Consider the following 21,611-nt stretch of genomic DNA (forward strand, 5'->3'; position numbering starts at 1 on the left):
ATTTTAGGAACTCTCTTTCCCAGAGGGAAAACAGATGCTTTCCATCCAGACTAATCAGGGAAGAAGTTTCACCCAGGGGATGCATCTGTTTAAAGACAGTTTAAATGTAATCAAATTGGTCAAGTTTGAGGACCAGCAGAGCTCTGCCATGAGGGACAAAGCAAAGGGACTGAATAAAAATAAAAAATCTGTGCTCACAAGAGATTCTGGGAACTGTGTTGTGCACTTTGCTATGAACTGAAATACCCAGAAGATAAAGCAGCAGCTGGGATTAAAACAAAGCTGGCATTAGTCCAAAGTACCAGTAAATCACGTGGGATTATTACTCTATCACTAGAGATTTTACTGGTGCAGAAAGAAAAGAAAGTAAAACTGATTTCTGCTAAACAAAGGAGTTAAGAGGAATCTCCAGCAAAACTAAGCCCTAATCCTTCAAAATCTCTACACAGTTCTTCAAAATTAACAGTGTATGAAAATCTAAATCCACTGTTTCCAAACAGGGGGCTGTCAAGGGCTGCACCATTCCATAAGGGATTATTTTTCTCCATTACATGCATATAGAATGGCATACAAGGATAGGAAATCATCAAACATGAATAGATATCTACAAAATTTCCTTTTCTGTTCATACACATGTAGAATGTGAACACAAAGGAGAGCAGGCATTTGGCATGTTAGAGGAGAAAGGCAGAAGAGGTGAGGAGGAAGGAACGCGTTAAAAAAATAGGGTAAAAAAGAGAGGCTTAAAAACACAGCGGAGCAGAAGTGTCAGAACAGTCCTTAAAATAACCTGGCTGATGGGTATGATGAATGATGCAGAAACATTGGTTGATGTAGTCAGGTGTCCAGATGAAGCATCCTCCTATAACCACATTCCCTGGGAGGCTTCAGTCTGGACCACTTGCCAGAAACCAGCCACAGCTTGTAGCTGGTGCCATATGACAACAGATGTTTAACAACATCCTCTGAGAAATAAATTTGTGCAAAACACGAGTAAACATGTATTGATACCAAAAAGCATTGAATCAGCGGGAAGACTGGATTTTGCCATGGAGAACAGGGCTGAAGAGCAATTAAAAATGGACCAGTACTGTCTCTCTCTGAGTGAAGTCTGCTGGATGTCTGATATGCTTGTTTCATTACTGAGGCTGGTATAACTTTACTGACAATATAACTGATGTAATTATGTTTAAAATGAAAACTAAGCTATCCTCTCTTCTCTCCTAGGCAAACATTATGTTTTAGAGGTTATTTAGCAAACTGTCTGCTCTATATAGGTTTTTGGTCACAGCTATGGTGGAATGTGCCTTGGGCTTTGCTTTGCTAAGAATCACAGATTAATCCCAAGCCACTCTTTCTTCCAAGGCTCCAGCACAAGTGGTTCAAAGGAAAGTATTAGTGCACACTGCATTGAACTGTGCATTAATTGAGCTTGCTGCAAGGCAGGCATATACGAAGTGGCTGCAAGTCAAGCATTACTTGAGGATGGGAATGCATATTCTGGGGTGAGAGTAGTCTGGCCACAGCCTCTGGCCCAGATTTTTGCTGAATTCATCACCTGACATCTTCTTAGAGTTTAAGTATTAGGAGTCCAAATGTCTGAGTAGGATATGGGAAGTGGATACTATGAAAGCTTCCATTTGCATCACTGCATTATCTCATTGTGACAGACACTTCAAGGTAATGCCACTCATATGAAATTCACACCAACTGTTCCCATCTTAAGATTTCATGTCATCTCTTATGATGGTATCTGAGCCCTCTGCACAGTCAATACTACTTGGAACTCTAGCACATAGGTGTAGTTAGTCCATGGATTTTTCCTCTCCTTGTGGTATGAAGGCTTAAGTTTTTGAGTTTTTTCTTCGTTTTTTAATCCTTCTCTGTTTGATGAGCTGTTTTTTCTGTGTAATTATGCTCCTAATAGAGAATAAGCTTTTGAGGGTGGATGATCAGCAACTAGAATTTACAGTTTCCTTAAGAAATGTGACCAATAAGATGACTTTAGATTATAATAATTAATGAAAGGAATTGTAAAAGAGGACATAAGTCTCCCTCTTTCCTTGCAACATCAGGCTCCTATTGGACTACCTCTACCCAACAGGATTCAGAATGAAATCCAAGTTCTGCCTTTCCTATCTTGGAGTATCTGGAGCATACGAGTGTACTTCATGCAGCCATGGTCCCTTTGTAAGCCAAAGCCACGTATTTGTAATCCTATTCTATTTTATTACCGATGTAATGACATTTACTGGAAAGCATGTTAGGATGAAACAGTCTGAGCTGATTTCTCTCAAACCCTGCAATTTAGCCTGCAAGTCGGAAGATGGCAGCAGTAAAACATAGTTTAGGCCTTTTTTTTTTGTCCCCAGGCCTTTGCTTCAAACCATGTTTTTTTTTCCAAAAAATTGGCAGATTTTTAAAAAAGGTGTAATTTTTAACAGTGCCATCAAGTATGACAGATGTCCTTCCAATAGGGGAGAATCCATGACTGCCTTTTATCTTGATGGAAAGCGGCATCAAGAGCAGACTATACCTTACTATGTGTAAGAGCCTTTAGAAAAATCATGTTGCCCTAATAGTTTACAAAAAAATGTTTCATTCTATCCATACCCCTCCCCTTATTTCTGTAAATGTTCATATTCATATAATTATGCAATAGAGTGAACATTTACCGAAATTCAAGGTTTTTTTTTAATTAAAGAAACCCTTTCTTTAGTTAAAGAAAAGCATTTATCCCATTCCTTTAAAGCTCAGGAAAAGCAGAAAGGGTCTGCAGTGGCTTTGGCTATGAGTGTCAGCTTCACCCATAGCTTAGCAGGTTGTCAGCAATCAAAGGACACAGTGATGACAAGAGACAGTGTGTTTGATTGAGGTTGTTATCACAGACAGAAAAGCCAAGAAATGGCACTGTCACTGAGTACATGTCCCCTTCTGCAACAATAACTTAATATGGTTACTGGACCGTATTCTCAAGGTTTACTCTCTGACATGGCTGTCAATATGCTTGCTGAGCCTTGGCACGACAAGACCTGCCCTTCTTCAAGTTCTGACCTTACCAGTTGCCTTACTTTGCTGGATCCTTGCAAATGTCACTGCATTTCACTCTCACTTCAGAGAGATTTGAAGCAATTCTATATCTACTCTTTTCTGTCACTTTAAGGGGACAGTTGTGGGAGCACTCTTGTGTGAAGCAAACCAGATGCTGGTTTTGACAGTGTGTGATACTGTCTGTGGTATAAAACCAGTGCAATATGTCCATAGATGAGAGTGTTTTCCCCATCAGCCATGTACCTCACTCTCTTCACTTCAGTGAGGATGACTTCCCCTGGGACAACTTTCTGTAGTTACTACTGAAGAACCAGGTGCCTTTTTCTAGGCATAGCTCCTCAAGTGCTCTAGCTGTGTAATGTGTCATTGCAGAGTGCCCTTCCCTTGAGAATGATGAATTTTACATAGTTTCTTCTCCCTGGGCTAAGCTATAAACTTTAGTCTGACAGACAGGATTCATATGTCATCAGTTAACAGGATCAGGAGTGCAATCAATTTCTGGTTTTCACTGGATATAAAATACATATGCAATACACAACATGCCAGTGTTGCTTTTATTTTGTAATGTTGATTTCTTCCAACTACATTAATGGCTGGGGCATGGAAATATCTTGGGATATTCACATAGTATTTTCCACAAGAAGTTATTTATCTTGTGCAGCACACTTCTGCTGCTCAGCTGTTACCAGTGAGTGTTTTATTAACTTCCTCAATGAGCCTGAGCAGGCTGACATCAGTTGGAGATCAAATCCCACGATTAACTGTGCAATAACCACAGCTAATATAGACTTACCCTATATACCTTTAGTAATCCATGTAAGACCTAAGTAATCTAGTCAAAATAATAATTTGTGAAGTGTGTATCAGTGTGTATCAGGGAGAAGAATAGCTGTGATTCTTCTGCCTGTCTCAGACTAGAGAGTTGCACCTTCCCACAGCACACGGGTGCTTCAAAGGGCAGCTACAAGTCCCTGCTGTGCATTTATTCCTCCTGGGTAACATAAATGTGTAACCTGATCCATCACTGAATTGCTCCAGAGTTTAGACAATATGATTCAACTAGTTTTACAAAGCTCTGCTTATTACTTGCTCTAATAAAGATAATAATGACATGATCATGATGACATAAGATATAAAATTACCAGTGTGGTTTGACTAATATATTGGCCATGCAAGACAGGGAAAAACACTGTTCAAAAGCTGGTAACATCCTAAATCCTGAGAAGTAATTGGATTTCCAACTGATTTTTAGAGGTACATTGACCTAGTATTTAAGAAAGAAAAGGTTTGTAATAAAAAAAAAAAGTTAGGTCAGAAATGTGGAGACTATTTATTACAGGGCTTATTTTACAAACCTAAGTGTTTTAATCTGGTACTATAAATTTTCATAGAACAAAAACATTCAAAGGTAATGAATGGACATATTCCCTTAGGACTGGGGAGAATGGAGTTTATGACAACTGAATAGACAATTTATGAAATCAGAGTAGGCAGTACCATTCAGTCACACATCTTCCTTAGATACATTGGCTCTGCACATGCCTACAGGTAAGATTGAGTGATCTTTCCTTCTTTGCTGTATTTCAAAACAAGATTCAAATCACATTCTTTCAGTAGAGAGAGCTTTATCAGTATTATCAGTAATAACAATTGAACTAATGCTTTCTTTATATCACTCAGTCAGCAGGGCTGGATATAAAATAATCTGTCTCCCTTTTAATTTAATTTTGCCATGGGAATCATTGGTGCTACTTGGCAAAATCCTGCACAGAAGGAATATATTTTTGAAAAAATTAAATTAAATCCCTGCACACTGATACTATCAAAATAGTGCCTAAAAATCCATCATTGTGCCAACTTTCATTTCCTGATTAAATCAGAATATGTGAAGATTATCTATAAAAGTATCTGTAAAAACTTTGATAGAAACACATTTAGTATTTCCTGGGAAAACCCTCAGTCACTTATGACTCTATGTATCTAATCAGAAAGTGGTTTTCTTCACTACAGGTGGTTGTACTTTCATTGAGGTTCAAAATAGAAAATTATCTAGCTACTCTGTCTGAGCTAAGGCAGCTGTTCCCATATATCAAATGGATCCCAGTGCCCTCCAGAGGCAGTATTTTATTCAGTACAAGCTGGGGTGTGTTACAACAGCTTAAACCACCTTATTTCTAATTTTCCCTGTGGAACCATCAGAGTTTCAAATTTGTGGACAAATTGGCTATTCAATGAGTGCACACACAGCCTGTAAGGCCTTGATCCCTCCACTCCCTTTGGGTGCTGATCCATTGCAACTGCAGTGCTGTACTTGAGTCAGCCTGTTCCCAGTCTGACTGTGGGGGACAGGATGCAAGAAGGAGACCCCTATGTTGATATCCCCAATTCCTTCTGTTCCTCAGAACATGTCACTGCCCATTCCAGAGGTGATGCTATGCATGGAAAAACCTGCAAATGTGGGTCCCAGTGAGGCAAGGACTGTCTTTGTGGGATCAGCTCTCAGACACAAAAATGCTAAACTAGAAAACCCTCAAAGAACTGCTTAGGAAGTCTGGAAGTCTTTTGGTATTCATTTTGGGTTGAGCTACTGACTCTGGAAAATAAATGCATTTGAGATCCGTGTCAATTATAAGACAATTGTTGTAGACTGTCAATAGTGTACCTGGCTTGCTATTTCTGCACAATTTTAGAAAATGGTCTTTCATACTGAGAGATACTGTTGCAGAAATGTTATTTAGTTGCATTGCACACATAGGAAGAACTTCACCACACAGTCAAAGTTGGAGAGCAGCTGACATATAATCCAAGCCTTAAGAAAGTATCTCTTGCAAGCACTTGATTACAGAGCACAGTGTGGTGATTACAAACCAAAGTACTCCCAGATCAAAAATCTTAGTTGGTACATTTTAAGCTCTATGAATAATTTAAAATATTCTTCTGAACCAATTTCTATAGTCAGTATTTGAAAATAAACCAAATTTGCCCACATATGGCCAGAGCTTCAAAGTGATAAGAATTTGTACATGTAATGCTTACCTAGTTGCTCAGTAGGACATTAGCCACATGCTTACATTAATGGTTAGGCTTTTCCATAACACAGGGGAGAGTCCTGTAATTGGTGGCAATGCAGACCCCACCTGCAAGGCCTGGAATATTGCATTTTCCACATTTGCCTCAATTCATTAGTTGGAGCTGTGAAAATAGGAGATGACATCCGCCTGAGTTTGTGTGTGCAAAATAGCAGCTGTGTGAGACATGATGGGCAATAATTGGCTGCCTGCAGAGCATGAAAACACCCACACAAATGACGTCTCTCCCTTCTAAAACATTAGGCAAGGAAGCCTTTCAACAAGGGGCAGGCAGCCTCTCAGGAAACAACTGTCAAATCTGCTTACATCATTGTGTCTCATTAAACTGGGAAATGCAACTCTTCTAATCATTAGTTCAGACAGCGTATCATCCCATCATCCATCAAGACAGTATTATTGTAATGGATTATTTGTGTCAGTGTTCACTATAGCAGATTTGTTGGAGACTCCTGTAATGTAACCATTTTTCCTTTTACAGGAAGCAAATGAACTATTTTAAACTAGGGATTCTTAGGAAAGAGATAGAAAACATCACAAAAAGCATTTTTACATTGCCAAAAGAATTCATAATGGACCTACACCTTCAACACTGTTGTCTCTTTAAACCACTCTGTCAAAACAAGGCTATGGAAGAGTCAAAGAATAGAAGCAGAAGAGATCAAAGGAATGGCATTTCTATTAGAAATGAGTTTACCATCAAAGTGTCTTCAAAGTAGAAGTGAAACTGCTTGGGTATGGGGGTACTGTCATATTGATCTACAAAGTCTGAGTGACAATAAGAAATTAAGTACGGAGTGTATTCACCTTTTCTCATAATTCAAAAATCATATATATAAAATGAACTTGTTACATTCAACACTGCTCAATTCCAAGCAGTCAAAAGTATGCACTTTCCATATAGTGCACAGCCAAACAGTGGAACATATGCTACAGAGTACTTAGGATGCTGAATGATGGGTTGTCTCCACGAGTTTGTAGAAGATAAAACCTCTGACAGCTGAAATAACTGTTCAGCTTCTTGATGAGGAGCTTCTTTGGGCTGCTGAAACATGGGAGGTGCGATGTGTGCCCTATTATTACACTCTTCCTCAAACACTGACTTGTTTGAGCTAGTTGAATTTTTAATGTGAGCCAATAGACTTAACGGTATGTTTCAATGGGGTAAATAAATTTTTACTGTTGCTATCCTTATCATAATGGAAGTGATAAAACAATATCTTACATCATTAGAATTGTTAATTTTTGAAAACATGTTGTTTTCACTAATGTAAAAAAACCTCAAAGGCCTCTTTGCCTGGAACTGAAATATAATATGGAACCAAAAACAACTGATATTACAGTTACCTTGAATTATTAATGAATTGATATTACAGTCAAGGCCTTGAATCAGTAGTACAGTTATTTTTCTCTAGCTTTTCAGATTATCCCTTAATTAGTTTTTTTGTTTTAAATTTGGAAGTTGCAATGTTTTCCTTTTTTTGATCTGTATCCCCCAATATAAATTTTCTAGTAAAAAGGAAAATCAATGCAGATTCTAGAAGCATTTAAAATAGTTAAGAAAACATCTCATCATATTTGCAACACCTTTCAGCTGTGATGCCAGGACAAGGCATGACAATGGCTGTGACTACTTAGGTTGCTGTCATCGAGAGCCTTCAGCCACTGGATCTTATTGTGTGCATATTTTGGGGCAGGGACTTTATATGGCCTACAAGTAATACTGTATTTTATCAAGAAAAATATAATCTGAAAGTTATCTTGAATTCACAAAAACTCTGTTCCTCCTCAGCCATATGTGGTAAGTCATAAAAGAAAAAAAAGAAAGTAAAAGTGACATAGTTAGAAGTGTGACCTTTACAGCTGCAAATGCATTGGAAAGCAGAAGAAATTGTCTCCTGTTATAGGAAATACTGAGCCGATAGAGACCACAGCAGCAGCTGGCTGGCTGGCCAAATCCAGATTCTGGCATCTAAATGCCACAGATGCCTGCTAGGTAACTGATAAGCAAAAGCATTAATTTGCCCTCCATTTTGGCACTCTTCAGGTTTACAAGAGTAAACCACTGGCTTTTCAAAATAGTCAAAATCAGGGGCTTTTTAAAGTCACAGTATTAAGAAAGGTGGGTGCTTTCATATTGTTGTGTCCTCACTATTTATTTGTCTCAACTAATATGAAATCTTGTATTTCAAATAATCGACAGTGAATGACAAACAGAAAAACTTGTTTGTGAAGGTTAGAAAATGAGTATATAAGGGCACAAGATTTTTATGGAACAGAGAACAATGCAAGGAATGAAGGCTTCAGTATTTTTCCCAGTAAAGGCCAGGCATAATGCTGCCTCCTGCCTGAGCTGTCTGGTGGTTGGCACCAGCCAGCTTCCTGCACTGGAAAAGGTCCCAATGAGCTGCCTGGGACTGTGTGGTGGCTGAGGAACTGAGTCAGGCATCCATGTCCCTCTTCATACTGTGTGATAGTCATCCATGGAGGAGAAGGAGGTGTGAAAGGAGGATGTCATGATGGTTAGGAGCAATGTGCAAAATGATGGTACCTTGAGCATCCTCCAAGACAATAAGAGGAGCAGACGCCATCCCTCTGCTGCCAACTCCGTTCTGGCTTTTCATTCTCTGATGGCATAACATCAGAAACAGGAATAAGATCTGGCTTGAACTTGGGTTTTTCCTTTGCTTCTCTTCACTCATGTGACAGCAATGCTGGAAGAGAAGTAGGGACCACTTAACAGTGAGGGAAGGGATGAGGCTTCTAATGGGAACAGGTGTGAGATGGCATGGGGCTGGGATGCCTGGGGGTGATAGGTGACTGTATCTCAGGAAGTGAGAGCACTGGGATCTTGTACTTTTGGAAAATGGAGAGTTATGAGAAGAGGAATGATATATCAGGAGTTATTTTGCTCTAGTACTTTGTGCAGAAAAAAGTCACTTTTGGCTGTGGAACTAAGGAACCCTGGACTGGCTCTTTGCTCTGCAGGAAATACAGGGAGAATCTTTCATACTCTTTACACAGTAACCCAAACAGCAAATGCAGACCAACCCTGACTCTACAACTAATGGCTTAATTCTGTATGATGTTGAATATCACAAATATCTCTGGGGTTGTGGATCTTAGGAGGCACCTCAGTGTGTCACAGTCTTGCAGTGCTGAGGCAAGCTAGTGAGGCTGCTGGTACAAAGAAACATGAGACCTGTGAAAGTAAACTGAATGGGACTCATGAGACCCAGATGCACTCCATGTGGCCACTGAATTCCTGAATGTGGGTGTGAAAATCCCTTCCCCTGCAAGTCCTTCTTTTTACCTATTCCTGTAATGAACAGAAAGATGTCCACCTCCATCAGAAAGCTATTTGGGTATCATAATGATCAAAGAAAAGGCAAAGCATTTCATTGAGTTTTCTCAGAGCCTTTGTGCTAAATGTATTTTCCATTACTCCAGTGTCAGAGTCAGCCATAAAATTAATACATTAAGGATACAGTCTGAGAGTTGTGACTGCCAAAGTCACTGTGTGGCATTGGGCAGTCTTTTGCATGGCTTTCCTAATAGAGAACAGTGGTAATAACATCTCAGTGACTAGCTCTAGGGTATGATGTTAATGATTATACACAGTTTTGAAAGTCCAGGCTTGCCATAAAAGTACTGATATGGGGGTCTGGGTACAAGTGAAATGAAGTCATGCTCTCAGTCTCACTGCTGGAGGGGAACAACAAAAATTTGTCCAGAGATCATTGGCAGTTCCTGAAGGAAAGATAAAGGCTGTCAAAAAAGCTGCCTTATTCCTTTGGCTCTGCCAGGTTTGGGGCAGGCTGGTGATACTGCTACCTGGAAATAGTTGTATTAAATGCGCCTGCACTACTCACATTTGGCAAACACATGTTTTTCCAGTCCCTTTTACACAGAACAAAGTTCATTTGGAAAGCAATAGAAAATAGTTAAAAGGAAATCCCTTCTCTGGAAGAGAATGCCCTTGTTAAACTTGTGCTCCCAACATGCAGGTCAGGGACCTTAGTTTTCAGAAGCAATGTAGGTCAGTATAATGTAGAGATCATGCCAAATATCCCTTACCTGTCCTTTCAGATAGGCATGTTATTTTTTCCCAGATGAAAATGCTAGACTAAAATTTGGCAAAAAGACAAAGCAACCATACACAGGCTGGTAATAATGATATCATTGGGTGTCCTGTAGCTTTGAGTTATTAACAGTGGAGCAAAATTCATTAGCATGTCAAAGCACCACAGCCCAGAATGCACACAGGCCAGTATAAAGAATTAGGGCATGAAAGACAGCTTATGTGGAGAGTCACTGACAATGAAAAAAGAGAATATTGTGCCTGTGGCAATTCTCATTCATCAGAGTCTTGTCAGCATGGTTAGAGACTACAGAATAAATGTGTCTAACCACATTTTGTTTGGCCACACTAGAAAGCAAAAGTTATGAGGGTATCCTCCAGTTTTTCTATTCGGCAGATGCAGATATGTATAGAATCCTTTTCTATTCCTCATCAGCAATTTCCTTTCTGATGCATAGGACCTGATAAACCTTCTACCTAACATAAAATAGAATATATAGCAATCAGTCTATTTTCTGTCTCTCTAGATTGATGTATTTATACTTTCAGGCAATGTAAATGACTGCAGGCTCCCTGAAATCATCAGGCTAATGTTGATTTAGAATGTTAGGCCTCCAGACCAAAGCCACACGTGGTCACGCTGTAATCTGCCAAAGTATTGCAAGCTGATGCAATAATTGTGCAGGTGATTTTGATAATACTCTTCTCCTGTAGACACCAGTGGTGATAATTAACCAAACAACAGTCCCTCTGACTTACTGATTTATCAAGGGTCATTTCAGTGCTGAGGTGTGCTTAGGTGCTGTATATTTTCCAGGCAAGATACAAAACTGGTTTTGCATTTATCATAACTGTTCCATGAGGAAGAGTAATGGTAATGATATCTGGTGTTCTGCTTAGATCCAAAACTGGAAATTTGCCACTCTGCCTATTTGAAGGTTTGTTTGCTTCCAGTGCACTGTTCTCCCATCAGGGGTTGAGAACAGGGTATAGCCTTCAAAACTTGATAAGTACCTCTAAATTCAGGTTGCATGACTTTGGCAGCACTACCATTTTTATCTGTGCAGGGTAACATGAAGTGAAAGATTGTTTTACTGACATTAATGTTCAGTGGAACTGGAGCAACCCAGTATGAAAAATGAATATTAGTTAACTAGCAGGTGTTAGGTATGAGTAATGAAAGAAATGTGGGAGGCAAACCTTGCCCACTCACTTTGTGTAATACTTTTATCTTTGCAAAGAAAGGCCTCTTTGTACAGGCACAAGCTTTGCATTCATTTCCTGCTCTGATCTTATCTAGAGAATTTCAGTGACCCTGATATTCTGTTAAATTTGGGTACCTATGCACTGAACTACTCCTTCCGTTTTTATTCATGTCTTTGAATTACTGGCCATCCCATTTTTCTCCTCCACATACAGATCAACACCCTGTAATATCCTTGGGTTGCTTTTGTGTGTGAGTTGTAACACAAAGCAAATGTGATCTGGTAATAGCAGTCAGAGCTTTTGAAATGGAGCACACGGTAACGCGATCACACGTGTAGCCAGACATGCACTGCTCTCAGCCTGCAGCAGCCTCTCAGGTTTGCTGTTTTAAAGATACAGAGCCTGTCTGTCTATGGCTTACCTATAATCTATAGCCTAAATACCATCTATCTATAGTCCACCATGCAATGCTTTTAATTTACTCCTGCAATATGGATTTTCCCACAATGTAGGGCCATGGTTCTCAACTCTTTGGGTAGATGTGCCAAGAAAGAAGCAGTCCAGACATTTTTCATACGAGTGTATGCTGTTAGATACATCATTATCCAGGGTTTTGAGTATCTCCAAGAATGGGGACTTCTCTGGGCAACCAATTGTAGTGTTTAGCTACTCTACACTAGAAAAAGAAGGTTTTGCATATTTAAATGGAATTTCTTGTATTCTCAATCTCTCATCTCTTACATGAAATATTTTTTCTTAGACAAATGTCTTTCCCTTTGACTTAGAGAACATGAATTTTGACAATTTTCTAAATCTCATAAGAAGCCAAGATAAATACCTGTTTTCCTGTCCTCAATAAATCCCTGTTACATTTGAATACGTGGGAGTAATCTGATGTACTGTAGTCAAATTAATTTCTGCCATGATACCTCAGGTTTAGTCATAGATATGACTCTCTGCTTTCTCTAATTTAGATCAATGCACTCATACAACACCATTCTCTCAATTATCATGACATGTTATGTTTAAAAACACATAGGAATATGTCCTATTTACTTATAATTTTAATATTAGGTCGTGCTTCTTTTATTCCCTTGTTAAGTGTTGTAGATGTTATTATTAATTTATTTATTTGGCTCCTACATAGATATAAAGGGATATTTGCATTCCAATGGGTAAAACTCAAAACTGCTTTTCGGGCATCCATCTTTCAGACCGTGTTTTTAATGGACCTTACTCTGAAAAACAAAAATAAAATAAATAAAATAAATATCCAAACTGAATCACAATAATGTTTTTTAAATTTTTTTTTCAAATTGTTTTATAATATGAATATTTAAAGTGCTGCTAAAAATGTCAGAAGAAGAACACTTCAAAGTACCTCGTGGTTTTCACTGACAGAAATGAAAAACTGCTGGCTTCATTGACAGAGAAGACAAATTTCAAAGTGGATAGTCATCTTCAAAAGCCAGATGCTCCCAATGTACCTGGTCTGCAAATGAAGGGAGTAGATATCTTTCTTTGGTTGTCAACCTCTCTCTTTTATAAGCACTAAATTTTCTTAGAAGCAAAAGTAATAAAAGAAAAAGCACCAGGCATGCCAAAATACCATAAATGTAACTTTTTATTAAATAATTTTTAAAAATTAACAATATTTAAAACAATATTTTTCACCTGTAAGGCACAAAATATCAACCTGCTCACATGAGTTGTAGCAACTTCCACTATTAATTAAAATAATGAATGTACCCATCAATAGTCCTGGTCATGGGCTCATGTTTTTCAAGCCAAAGAGCAGGGAGTCAGATGCTGCAGCATTCTCTTAGGAGAAAGTTTTTAGGAGTAGTTTCTCTATGTAGATGGTGCCTGACACACACTGCTGCAGTCCCACACTGCATCCATCCATCCATCCACCCATCCATCCATCCATCCATCCATCCATCCATCCATCCATCATTCCAATCTGCAAGCAGAGCCTTCTCTCCCTCGTTCAAAGAGATCTTTTGCTATGATCAGCAGTAAGCAGTGAATACCTCCACTGCTCTGGAAAGGTAGTGAGAGATGGAATAGACATGATGCAGGAAATGTGCCCTTTGCAATTTTTATAAGAACACACTTCTGTTGATAAAGAACCACATCCCAAGAAAGATGATTAGTTTATGGCATGGGCTTCCTCTCAATCCCAGAACGTGTCTGGATTAGCAAATTCAACAGGGCCTGAAAAGTGACTTGAGCTCTGTGACTTTCCATACCATTTAGCTATCAGTTGCTGGCCCTTTCTCCATATTTTGCTAGCACACATCTGCCCAGTGTGGCAATATTCAGCTGACCCTAGCATGGCTGTCATTCCCTCAGGGAAGCTGGTAGGTCTGTGTGTACAGTAAGCTTCTGCCTACTGTATGTGCCAACTGTTTGTGATAAATCTGTGACAGGAAAGAAGATGGGATGATTGGTGTGGCCTCAACTTTTTTTTTTTTTTGGTCTCTAATCTGCACTCACTGCTGGAGGAGGAGCAGGAGAAGGTGCAGGGCAGAGAAGCAGCTCCCTCTTGAACTGCAGCAAGATATAATTGCTTTCTATAAAACTGACAGCAGAGAGGATAGCTATCTGACCTGAGGGATAATGTTGGCAAAACCCTAGGAGAGTATTAACTGCAGGAAATTAAAAGGGGATCTGCCAAAGCAGTCTGACTCTAGAGGAATCTTCTTCTAAAAGTCTTAAGGGCAAAAACCCGAGCAAATTCTAAGAATAAACTTCATAAAAAAAGTCTCACACTGTCATGGTTTTCTGTGACAATTGAGAACTGGACATGGTGTCAGCAGTTCCCTTTAAGCCTGTGTTGTGCAAATGCAGAATGAGTCTATGCAGTCATTGCATGATCCCTGTGAGTTTATTAATCTGAATGACTGGTGCCCATTACCATCTTTGTCTTCTCACAAGGCTGCAGTCGGAAGTTGCTGTGTTCTGGTCTCTTCCAAGAACATCTTGAGAGACACACCGTGCCTTCTTTCAGGAAAAGTTTATAGATGTTCCTTCTTTTTACTTGTTAAGATCACAGTGAGAAATGTTATAAATAGCTTAAACTTGTGAAATTTGTTCAGAGAGCTTTGATAGCAACTTCTTTGTGGAGCAAGGCTACCAGATGAAAGCTCACAGATCTTGCTTGTTTCCTGAGGTAGTAAAGTGAGGAGATTTCATGGGAAATGTAAGACCACTTTACAAAGGGACAGTTTTAACACAACATATAGATCCCAGCCTCTCATGAGAGTTATAAGATTCCAGCCTTTTATAAGATTTTATATGTTTCTGTCCCAGAGAGACTAAAAAGAGTGTCTGATGCATAGAGGCAGGTTTGGAAATGGAAGAGAGTAACTCAGTACTGAGTTAGTGCCCATCACAGTGACCTATGCTCCCGGCTTTGTGTAGGTGTGGAAATAGCAGTGGGAGGATAGCAAAGGCTTTTGTGCTCCCCTAAGAATTAAATAAAAATCTTGCACTTTTGATGCTTTAAAGATGCTTGGCTTGCCCTATGACACTGAGTGCACTGTATGGAAAGGTTTTCCTTTGGGAACACACTCATACTCCACCCACACATTTTTTCACAGTTCAGAAGCTACAGTGCAGAGAGATTTATGTATATAGTGCTCATTATTCTGTTGGCATTGTATGATAGGGAAGCAGCATGGGAACACTTTTGGAAAAAGCAGCTCTTCAAGACTGCTTTAGCATGGATCCTTTCCAAAGGGCACAGTCCTTCAGGAATGGGCTGCTCCAGTGTGGGTCCCACTGTGGAACCACGGGTCCTGCCAAGACCCTGCTGCACCGTGGGCTCTCTGTGGACTGCAGTGTGAGTATCTTCATCACCAGGGTCCTCCATGCAGGGTCACAGCCTGTTTCACCATGGTCTTCTCCACAGTCTGCAGGGGAATCTGCTTTGGTACCTGATGAACCTCCTCCTTCTTCACTGATCTAAGTGTTTACAGGCTTGTTTCCCTCACATTTTTCTCATACCTCTCTCTCACAGCTCCTACGCAGCATTTTTTAAATTTTCTTAAATATATTATCAAAGTGTTGGTGATGGACTCAGCTTTTGCCAGCAGTGGGTCCGTAATGGGGCCTGATGTAACTGGCTCTATCCATCATGGGGACAGCTTTTGGTGTCTTATCACAGAGGTCATCCCTGTAACTTTTCTGCTACTAAAACTTTGCCCCTTACACCAAATAAAAACTGCCCAGGTATGTATTTCAAATGTACAAAATCTGAACATGGTAAAGATTGTTCTCAAAAAAGTGTGACTTTTTGCATTGCTTACAGAAGGATTCTGGATACTAGATTTTCCAAGGGTTGCCAAAATGAGCAGGATCTGCAGGTCCTCTGAGTGTGGGAGGGAGGAAGTGCCATATGAAAGTGTGACTCCCCAGCCTAAACATTGTTTGAGAGGCACTGTTTGCTGTCCCACACCCTGGGATCTCAGCACACTGATAGAATCACAAGATATCCTGAGTTGGAATGGATCCACAAGGATCAATGAAGTTCAGCTCCTGAGCAGCACCATCCCCAAAAGTCACACCATGTGCCTGAGAGCAGTGTCCAAATGCTCCTTAAACTCTGTCAGGCTGGTGCTGTGCTCACTTCTCTGGGTAGCCTATTCCCATGGCCAGCCATCCTCTGAGTGAAGAACCTTTCCTGATATCCAACCTAAACCTCCCCCAACTCAGCTTCATGCCATTTCCTAGGGTCCTGTCACCTGAGAGGAGAAATCAGTACCTGCCCCTCCACTTCCCTGTGGGAGGATGGGTTGTAGGAGAATAGAGATAGTGCTGAAGGCAATCTTGCCCCTGAGGAGTTGCAGCTGTACAGATCACCAAAGAGTAGGAACAGCCCTGCCCTTAATAGGGCACAGCTGTGTCAATAAGGATAGTCCAATAAGGATGGGTGTTATAAAAGAGTGGGTTAGCTGGTGGAGGGGAGAGTTGGAGTTTGTTGGTTGTGCTGCTGTGTGGGTTGTGGGTAAGGCAGTTGTGCTAGGGACAGGAAGAAGCCAGCCAGCTGTGCGGAGTCAGTGCTGTGAGAAGCTGCCCCTGGGAGCTCACAGAGAGAAGGCATGAAAGTTTTACAGTAAAATAATAAACTAATGGTGGCAGTCAGTTCCCATCCACTCTTGACTGGTGCCAAGCACCAATGTCACCAATTGGTGGCCTGTATAGGGATGGATCCTGACACTTCCCCTTTTGAGGCAGTTGTAAAGTGCAATGAGGTCTTCCCTCAGTCTCATCTTCTCCAGGCTAAACAAGCCAAATTACCTCAGCACCTTGTAGTAACAGATTTCTAGTTTGAGCTGTGAACCTGCAAGCTGATTTGCACAGGTCTCTCATGCTGAAAGAGTGGTTTGCAAGTCTGGGACCATATATTCTTAGAAATGAGGGATCAGGTTTTGACAAAATTTGGAATAAATTGGTCATTTTTTGTGGGTCTCAGCACAACTTAAATAGTAAGTAGTATTGAAAAAGTACTACCAGCTGGAGAAGTTAGATGGAACTAGTTCTCCTTTGTATGAAAGGGAAGCATAAAAAATAAATATGGCTTTTTTGCCATATATATTTTTGAAGCAATGTATTCCACTGAAAACTGTAATTTTGTCAGTGAAGCACAGCTAGAATGAAATCTCCTTTAAAGTAGGCCCTTGGCAGGACAGAAAAAAATTTCCCTTCCTATGAGTTTGCTTGGGATAGATTGACTCCTCAAAAGACTGTTGGCACCGGTTCAAATTCAAAAGTTATCCCCAATTTCCCATCCCTATGGGATTAATAGGGATGAAGCCTGGCTCCACATTTCAGTGTATTTCATATCAGCCCTGGCAGCAGGGAGAGAGTAAAAAATCAGGTTTTTTACCTGCCTCTGAGTAATTCTTGGTGAGTCTCCTTGATTACAGGCATGTGGCAGCTGCCCATTGTGGAACACCCTTCCTGTGTGTCCACTTCAAGCAGAGGCTGGCAGTTGCAGTCTGGGGATGTTGGTGCTCAGAGGGGCACAATGCTCTCAGCATCTGTGTCCTCCTCCTCCTCTCATCACACTGGCAATGGCTGGGATTCCACCAGTCCACAGGGGAGTGTCCACAAAACTCCAAAGGGTTTGCTTCAGAAAAAAGACAGTGTCTTTTGTTGTTTGGTTTGTTTCCTTGCTTGGGGGCAGTATTTTTTAACTCCTTGTGGCTGCTTCAGGAACCAGCCTTGCAGCCTGGAAATGCTGGGAAAGAGAAGATCTTGGTTTCTTATTTTAAGCAGGAAAGGAAAAAAAAAAAAAAAAAGAAGGTGGAGAAATCGGTACCCGTGTGCATGCAGGGACAGAGGTTATGGGGCACAGGTGGGGAGGGAGCCCATCCCAAGGCGGTGGGTGGCAGGAGCGCAGGGAGAGGCTGCCCTGCCCATGCCGCTGTGCCGCAGCACAGAGACTCCGCTAGGAGCAGCGGGTGGCCATGGAAACCCTCCAGCAGCGCTGCCGGCCGGGAGCCAGAAACCTTGCCCATCCCCGGGGCCAGCAGCGAGCTGCTGGGGTTACTGGGGGGCAGCCGCGGGGAGGAGGGGCCCAGGCTGCCCCCCTGCCTCCTTGATCGGCCTGAGGAAATGCCCCGAAGCAGCCGAGTGATTTTCTGAGTTTCCTTTGACCTTGGGTTTAAAACGTCCGACTCCTTTCCAGGGTGCTAATGAGGAAACACTGAAGGACTAAACACTAAAGGAGGGGGAAGGGCTTCTCTTGGCCGGGGTTATTCTGGCACAGACTGGATGTCCTGCGGTAGATATTAATAGTTAACAGGCAGGTCCCTAAGCACCAAAAGACCCAGGGAAAAGCTGCCATGCTCCTCTGTGAAACTGGGATATTTCTTCTCCTTAAAGAGACTTGCTAAACTGCCTTAGAATAACTCAAGCTTGACAAAGTGGAACTAATTTGCCTTCATTTCCCCAATCTTAGAAAACAACTTTGAAATCAGAAGGATTTTTGAGGCTATGATATTTATTATAAAGAGTAAAGCATAAACCTGGGTTTTAAGGAATTCAGTGTAATATAAGGAGTTGTAACTGCAGTCTGTGAGATGTTGAAACATCTGCTAGAAGAGCAAAGGATGCAGGCCACCTCTCTGTCAGGGGTGTAGGTCGCCCCCCTTCTCAAGTGGGTAGCAGAATCCTTAAAATAAGAGTCTGTCTCTTGTATAACCACATTCTTCCAAAGTATTCAGCGTTTCCTACCCTGCTTTGATTTTGAATGACATTTGAAGGACTGGATATAAATCCAGATCTCTACCCCTTTAAACACCACTGTTAATATCAGTTCTACTCTCTTTATTCCAGTCTTTTAATATTTTTTTTTCTTTGAGGACAACAATTTCAGAAGATAATTATTTTTATTTCCTTGGTTGATGCTATTCCATTTTAGCCCTTTTTTCCCCCAAATGGACCAGAACTGGTAGTTTCACTCTGCACAATTAGTGTGAGCTTCAGTGATCAAAAATAGTCATTATTTATTCCTACACCAGGAAAGGGTATGTCAAATCTAGAGAATCAGTTCAGCATTTGGCTAACCAAGACCAAATCCCAATGAAATCAACCTTTTCCCACTACTGAAAATATGCTAATATAACCTTATTTTAACATAATTAAAAGTATCCACCTGTTATTTAAATAAACTGATATTCTACATTCCTTTCATGAACTGTGTCATGATTGCATATTTGTTTTGTGGCTTTTAAAGACCTCAGAATAAACTGAACTCTATTAGTATCTACTTGTGCTCTGGTACTGCATGAAGGATAGTTTGTAGCTGGTCCCTGTTCCTAAGACCTATAGATCTGTGCAGGTAAAGTGCAGAAGATAAAGCAGATACAGAGAATTGAAATGAGATGATCCAGCAGATAAGTAATGATATTCAAATCTCATTATGTGCAGGTCTGTACATTCCTGGTATGTTGTACCTATTCCAATTCCTTAGTAACAGTATGGCTTCAGTTAAAATCTTTCTCTTCAGCATACTTTGTGTCTGAAGTTACTTGAAAAATACCCGATTGAAGTTTCAAGACGGAAGCATCACATTAAGCACTGTCTGGATTGACTTTAACCTTTTCGTGCAGGAGCATGGTGTCACAGCTGCACATACATGTGAGAACTGTTTTCCCCTGGAGAAACATGTCTAATTACTCACCACATCTTCTTTTTCCTATAGGTGTCCTATTAGGTGACCTATAGGTCCTAGTTCTACTGCTACAGAAATGAGCAGGAATTTCCCTACTGATTTAAGAAGATTTAAAAATACTAAACTAAAGGCAAATCATGGAGGAGTTAGTGTGCCTGCAGCATGCACTTGGCAAAAAGCAAAGAAGTCGCAGTCACACAGCGTTAGATTTGGTTCAAGGATTTACCTCAGCTTCCACCACACAGTGCAGCACTGGCCCTTAGGAATTCAGCATTAGTGCAGGGGGGTAATATCACTGTAGCACCCCTCACACTGCAAAGGAGGGACAGAAATTTGTTCAACACTGGCTCAGAAGGGTCGTCGAGTTCCATTCTCATCATGAATGATAGAAGAAGGATCTTCACTATCAGATCTCAGGGGCTCAAAGCACCTAAGTCATGTGGACTGGGGTTGAAGTAATCAGGGAGGAAGTCGGTTTGGAGTGGGGTGTTATGCACTCTCTTAAACTCTTAGCACATTCTGTGACCAGAAAACAATTTTCTCATCTGTCACTGTCTGGATACAACCTCTGGCTTTTGCCCTCCTGGCACTTACCCTGTTTAACTTAAGCTTTTGCAAGTTTCTTAGGTGACTTTGACTGAAGTATCTCTTCCATGCTTGCAATTTATACCAAGGTTTTGAATAAAGGATTAATGAGCAATTACTGTTTTTTAAATGTAAGTAGATGTTGGTAAATCTAATGTAGATGTTGATAAACCAAAGAGTAGAAGCTTTTGCAGATTACTGCAAGAAATGTCATGATCTATTAGCATTTGCAACATTTGTCAGGCACACAACAAAACAACTCCTTATTGGTTATTAATTCTCTGAGAAAAGAACTGTAATGCCAAAGGTGCTCAGTAGTTTGTTTTCCAGAATAAAACCAAAATAATTTTTTTAGATTAAAACAGATTTCTGAGGAGGAATTAAATCTGCAAGGAGGTTTGAAAGTAAAAGTTTCCTTCTGAATTAAAGCATGATAGCTTACAGATATAACAAATGCTTAATTAACATGGGATGGATGCCAGAGGCAGTTCTTTTAAAAAGAAACTTGAAAGCAAGCACAGGAATTCTCTGTAACAAAGCTTTTCTGCTGCCATTTTCTGAGAATGTTATCTCATTGGCGTTTTTGGTAAGCTGGCATCACAGGGGCATCATTCTAATTGTCATTTAATAGAAGCTGTATTTTATTTCATTCTAAATCACTTCCATGAATCTCATCACCTAAGCCTGGCATTAAAGAGAATTCAAAATCAAACAAGTTAGTTAAAAATTGTCCTTTGACAGAACTAGGGCTTCCAATGCATTTTAATTTTTCTGCAGACTGTATGATGTGGAGAAGGGGGCTTCTGTGTATTGATGATTGATTTTTTTATCAAACAGTTTGCACAAGAGTTGATGTAAAGGTTCAGGGTGAATCTGCACATTTAGTATATGTAGCACTAAATGAACATTTACATTTGCAAATACTGCAGAAGACAGAGAAATGATGATAGAATAATGCCTTTGTAAAAAGATTTTCCATGTAATTGTGGCAAGTACAAGTAGACAAACAGTTCTGGCTCTTCACAGTGGTCATGCTTAGAGCAGCCCCTTATGGCCAGGAGCACCTGGAACCCATTTCCCAGCTGAACTGTTCTAACCATTGGATGGGGTGGCAGGACTACTGCTCAGCCAAAGAAAGTTGAGGAGATGTAGCTTTTGGCATTTTTTAGGTAGTGGAAAACCTCCCTGATTTTCTTTGAACAACAGAGACTCTTTGGCATCTATACTTTTAGGGAAGAGAATTTCAGATCGTATCAGAAAACTTGTGTTCAGGAATACAAAGAACTTTATAATCTTACTGTAGTTTTAGAGGCTTCTGTTTTTTTCCTCTCTACTCAAGCAAACTACCTATTAAACAAGGCAGTTAAAATGTTGTACTTAACAGGACAGTAATAATTTTATTGTCTTTTAGGTAGCT

The 21,611-nt window shown here is 40.3% G+C and overlaps 1 long non-coding RNA gene across 1 annotated transcript in view; it reads left to right on the top strand.

Annotated features, from left to right (window-relative positions):
* The window catches only part of LOC110470757 (uncharacterized), a 42,200-nt gene that overhangs the window by 12,639 nt on the left and 7,950 nt on the right, over positions 1-21,611 (top strand). The window lies entirely within an intron of this gene.

This window comes from Lonchura striata, chromosome 2 (assembly GCF_046129695.1).
Source record: "Lonchura striata isolate bLonStr1 chromosome 2, bLonStr1.mat, whole genome shotgun sequence".
Lineage (NCBI taxonomy): Eukaryota > Metazoa > Chordata > Aves > Passeriformes > Estrildidae > Lonchura > Lonchura striata.